Source organism: Sturnira hondurensis, unplaced genomic scaffold (assembly GCF_014824575.4).
Source record: "Sturnira hondurensis isolate 20B ecotype Veracruz unplaced genomic scaffold, ASM1482457v3 Scaffold0004474, whole genome shotgun sequence".
Classification (NCBI taxonomy): domain Eukaryota; kingdom Metazoa; phylum Chordata; class Mammalia; order Chiroptera; family Phyllostomidae; genus Sturnira; species Sturnira hondurensis.
The window spans coordinates 13530757-13536389 of record NW_028077105.1 but is presented as its reverse complement, the minus strand read 5'-3'; positions in this window follow the sequence as shown (position 1 = coordinate 13536389).

The following is a 5633-nucleotide window of genomic DNA, read 5'->3' as shown; positions in this document are numbered from 1 at the left end:
GCTTTTTTCCTAGACAAGTGTTTCGAGTTTTGTTGGAAGAGAATATAGAAACATGTAATGGAGAGAAAAACACCGAACTGTCTGATGGCAAACAGAATAATGAGATCCCACAATGTGTGAGAAGGAATGGGGGAAACGCATAGGTGAAGGCATTTACCAGGAGAGCAAAGGCATATCTTCCTTCTGGAAAGCAAAAGACCCTACTGACATGTCAGGAACGCACAACGATTTCCTGTACTGACAGCACTGTGATCAATGATGACACAATAGAGCACAAGGAAGAGGCCCAAATTCAAAGCACATTTACTTTAATTAAAAGTGGCATTTTATCAAGAAAGGAAGGAAGCCCTGGCCGGTGGAGCTCAGTGGATTGAGTGTGGGCTGCGAACCTAAGGGTCATCGGTTCCATTCCCAGTCAGGGCACATGCCTGAGCTGCGGGCCAGGCCCTCAGTGGGGGCCACATAAGAGGCAACCGCACATTGATGTTTCTTTCCCTTTCTCCCTCCCTCCCCCTCTCTCTAAAAATAAATAAATAAAATCTTTTAAAAAAAGGAAAATGGTGACAGTTGGATAAAGAAATAAACACAAAAATATTAGAGAGGACAGTTTAAAAATAAAGGTAAATAAGAATAAAATAGTAATAAAGAAATGACAGTAGAGGGGGGAGATGGGGAAAGACATTTAATATTCAATTTGTTATTGAAATGTGAGCTTCTCTAATGCATAAGGTTGTTATTAAACATGTGCGTGTTCTCATATGTAAAGGTTACAGAGCAATTTTTCTTTCTCAAACTAAAGAGGACCATTGGCAAATAATTAGATCTTTAACAAAGACAGACAAGGACTATTTGATTATTTTCTTCTTTTTGATATCAAGACCTCACTCACTCTTCTTGGGCTTTTATCAATATTCATGAAGAATAAAATCTTTGAATGGGCTGAAGATAGTCTCTTCAATAAATGGTTTAAGAAAAATTAGACAGATACATGCAAAAAAATGAAACTAGACCACCTTCTTACACTGCACACAAGAATAAAATAAAAATGGATCAAAGACTTAAATGTTAGGCGTGAAACCATTAAAATCCTAGAATACATAGGCAGCAAACTCTCAGACATTGCTCCTGGCAATTTTTTTTATCAGATATATTTCCTCAGGCAAGGGAAACAAAAGAAAAAAATAAACAAATGGGACTACATCAAATTAAAAGTTTTTGTACAATAAAGGAAACCATCAACAAAATGGAAAAACAACCTGTAGAATGGGAGAACATATTTGCTGCTGTATCTGATAAGAGGTTAATATCCAAAATTCACAAAATACTCACAAAACTCAACATTAAAAAAAACACAAACTACTCTATTTAAAAATGGACAAGAGACCTAAATAGACACTTCTCCAAAGAAGAAGTGGCCAAAAGACGTATGAAAATATGCTCAGTGTCATTAATCATCAGAGAAATGCAAATTAAAAACACAACAAGATATTACCTTGCATCTGTCAGAATAGCTATCATCATTAAATCAATAAACACCAAGTTTTTAGGAGGATGTAAAGAAAGGGCAACTCTTTTGCACTGTTGGTGGAAGTGAAGATTGGTGCAGCCGCTGTGGGAAGCAATATGGATATACCTCAAAACATTAAAGCTAGATCTGCCTTTTTACCCAGCAATCCCACTTTTGGGAATATATCTGGAGAAACCCAAAACACTGATTCAAAAGAACATAAGCACCCCATGTTCATTGTGGTATTATTTACAATCACCAAGATATGGAAGCAGCCCAGGGGTCCATCAATACATGAGTGGATAAAAAACTATGGGATGTTTACACATGAATATTACTCTGCCACAAAAAAGATTGAACATTTTATTCTTTGCAACAGCATGGATGGACCCAGAGAACATCAAGCTAAGTGGAATAAACCAGTCAGAGAAAGACAAATACCATATGTTCTCACTTATATGTAGAATCTAATGAGCAAACTGAACTAACAAGAAAAACGAGGACAGACTCAGAGAGGGAAAGCGGGATGACAGCTAGAGGGGAGCAGGGAAGTTAGGTGGTACAGAGATTAACCAAAAAAGAAAGAGGACTCAAGGCCATGGACAACAGTGTGGTGATTGCAGGGGGGAGAGAAAAGGGGACTGAAAGGGAATGGGGAAAATACAATAAAGATTAAATAAAATACAAAAACAAATAAAATTATTTTGAGACTCAAAGAAAAGGAAAGTACAAGCCCTCAAGCTGGATCAGATAGCTGGGGGCTCCCCACTCCCTTCTGTGTGCTTGGAATGTGCTCATTCTTTGCCTTCCCCACACTAGAAGCTGCCCAAGGACACAGCCATGACATACAAATGTGATGAAGCTAATTGAAATGGGTATATGACTGACCCCATTTAAGACCCCCATATAAAGTTAAAAAATATTTTTAGAGATAGGGGAAAGGAAGGTGAAAGAGAGGGAAATCGACACTGATGTACAAAAGGTATATCAATTGATTGCCTCTTGTGAGCCCCAAATGGGGACCTGGCCTGTAACCCAGCATGTGCCCGGAGTGGGAATTGAAGAGGCAAACTTTTTGTTCACAGACTGGCACTCAATCCACTGAGTCACACCAGCCAGGGGGCATATAAAGTTGTAAACTGTGGTGGGTGGATACACAGAACTAATTATTCGGCAGTTGCCTAAGACAAGATTCACATATGCATTCTTTTGCTTATTAAACCTGCTATGTACCAATCTTCGAGTTTCTGCCTTTTTCTTTGGTCTCTCTCTACCTTCCTCTGATGGAAATCTATTTCAAATTACACCAGGATTCTCCCTGGGTGGTTGTGCCCAAACATATGCAATTAATTATTTATCTACACATACAGGTGATTTTAATCACTGTTTATTGTCTCAGGGATGTGCAGGGAAATATACACTACACATTTAAGATGAAATGTCACCGAATGACTGAGTTATAGATAATGGTCCATATTTGTTCTTAACTTAAAGATTGATGAACTGTTCTTTAGTGTGCATTTGAGTCACAGCTCCTAAGTGACCAGAGGGGAGAGGGGAGGGAATTTCAGGGGAAATCGGGGAGGGATTTAGAGGAACAAATATAAAGGATAGATGGACAACAACTAAGAAGGATGGAAATGGGAGGGGGGAGCATGGGGGTGGGGTGGGATGGGATGGGAGTAATAGACAGAAAACTGTACTTGAAAAATAATTAAATTTAAAAAAGAATTCAGAAAAAAATGACTTTATGAGCTCAAAGTAAAAAATCGCTAATGGAAAATTTGAGTGATCCTTGGTTGCAAGGATGTTAATTTTAACAGTACTGAAACAAAGTAAAGATTGTAAAAAATGACAAATTGGAGTTTATTAAGAATGGCATGATTAAAATCTATTTGGCAATAGCTTAAAAAAAGAAAACTGAAACTAATAAACACAAATGAAAGTATAGCAATTACCAGAGGGAAGGGGTTGTGGAGGTAGTAGGGGGTAAAGGGAGCTAAATATATGGTGATGAAAGACAGGTTGACTGTGAGTGATAGGCACACAATGCAATATACAGACCATGTATCATAGAAGTGTACACCGAAAACCTATATGATCTTATTAATCAACGTCACTCTAATAAATTTAATAAAAAAGAACACTAATGATAAAGAAAAAAAGAGTTCAAATGCTCTGTCAGTTCATATACTAGTGACCTAAATAAATAACAGTGCTTCACAACGTTGGCTTTCCACTAAGGGTATTTCACTCCTCCATTCTCTCCTTTCCATCAATACTAAAGACATTTACGTACACACCTTGGGAAGAGTCTCCAATGTCAGGCATGCAGATTTAAGCTTAAATTGATATTTAACAGGAGGACTGGAGGTTCTCTCAGCAGCAAAATTACAAGGTGAGGTCATTTAGGATTGACATTGCTTCTGAAACCCACATTGTCACATGATGCAGCAAACGTATCCTTTTTCTTAGAGGGACATTCAGTGAGGCATTCAGTGAGGCATAAGGGCTAACTTGAGTGGATGATCTCTCCCTGTGCATATTCAAAATCCACACTTCTCTGTACAAAAAGGGGAGCTATTATTCAATTACTAGAGCAATGGGCACAGAAGCGTTTGAGAATAAGGGAATGAATGCTAATACACTTCCTTTGTATTAGCATTCACTCGCTCACTCCAAAATTGTTTTGGAAACAATTTCCTACATACTTTGGTAAAAGGCAAGGCGCTGGTCTTCTAACAAATGGTTTCACTGAAATTTCCTTTCATAGCAATGAAGCTTCCAATGAACCCATTCCCAGCATCCCACAGATGGTTTGAATTCCAAAGGACCAATCTGAAGACAGTGGAAGTCTTATAAATATGAACTATACATGTGAGTTCAAAAACCAAAAGAAGAATTTGGACAATCTAATGTTACAAAAATTTACAAATGACTCTTTGTAGGACATAAAACATTTTTTGAGGACTTTAACATTAAGGACTTTAACCTCAAAAACAAACAGAATGAGTTTTCGTACTATATAATATGGCTGAAGGAGGCCAAAAGCAAGAATGCTACAGAGGTTACCATGTTACATCCGCAGACCTATGAATACTTAGCACATCATCATATATCTCTCTGCCAGGCTTGCATGATGATATGAAATTTTAGAATTCAGTTTAATTTAAGAAACAAACTGATATCATGGCAGGCAAACTGCAAAACACTCTTCATCAAAGTAGGGGTAAACATTTCACCAGTGTGCTTGCAATAACTGCAGTCTTCACATGTACCTAACCTGAGATACGAAGCACTACAGCCAGCAATCACTCGTTACATTACTAATACCAAGAAGGACATCCTATCTCTTGAAAAGTAAGCTGAAACTTAGTCATGGTCTTGAGTATTTTGTGCTGAAATGTTTTAAATGTTGATTTTTTCTTGAGACCATACTTGACTCCACATCAATACTCGAAATCTATGTCTACTCAAGTGGCTTAGAACTTCATCATAGTCTCATTCTTCATTTATTGAAGTCTCAAGAAATGAGATACAGCAGCATAGACTAAAATTTTAATCAGAAATAGTTTTAAACTAAGTAAACTATTAGGATAGAATTATGTAATGCCACAAAATAAAAATAATCAAAATCTGTGAATAGTCTATGTATTAAACAAAAGTGAATTCCATAGACATCAAAATTTTATAACACGTTAAGTTCTAGAGAGTATTCTCCAATATATTGAAAAGCTTACTCTAAACTATTCTCTTTGAATACAATTTAATATTTATGTGCATAATAAAATTTCCAAAGTACTTTATATTAATTATTTCACTTGATCTGTGCCATAACTCCAGCCAGGCCCAAGCTAAACACAGATATTCTGATTCCTAGATAGTGCATTTCCAATAAAATAAATAAATTTTAGTATAAAGTTTAAAACCTTATATTATATGCATATATAGTAAAGAACAGGTATAATATATAGAAGGCTTGCTAAGAATCATTTTCATAGCCATACATAAACATTGACAACTCTTTTTAACATAAATGGCTCTAGCTTCTAAAAAATAATATTAACAATTATGCTAAAATAGCTAATTTCTATAGAACAAATTTATTTTAAAATGTCCCTATTGT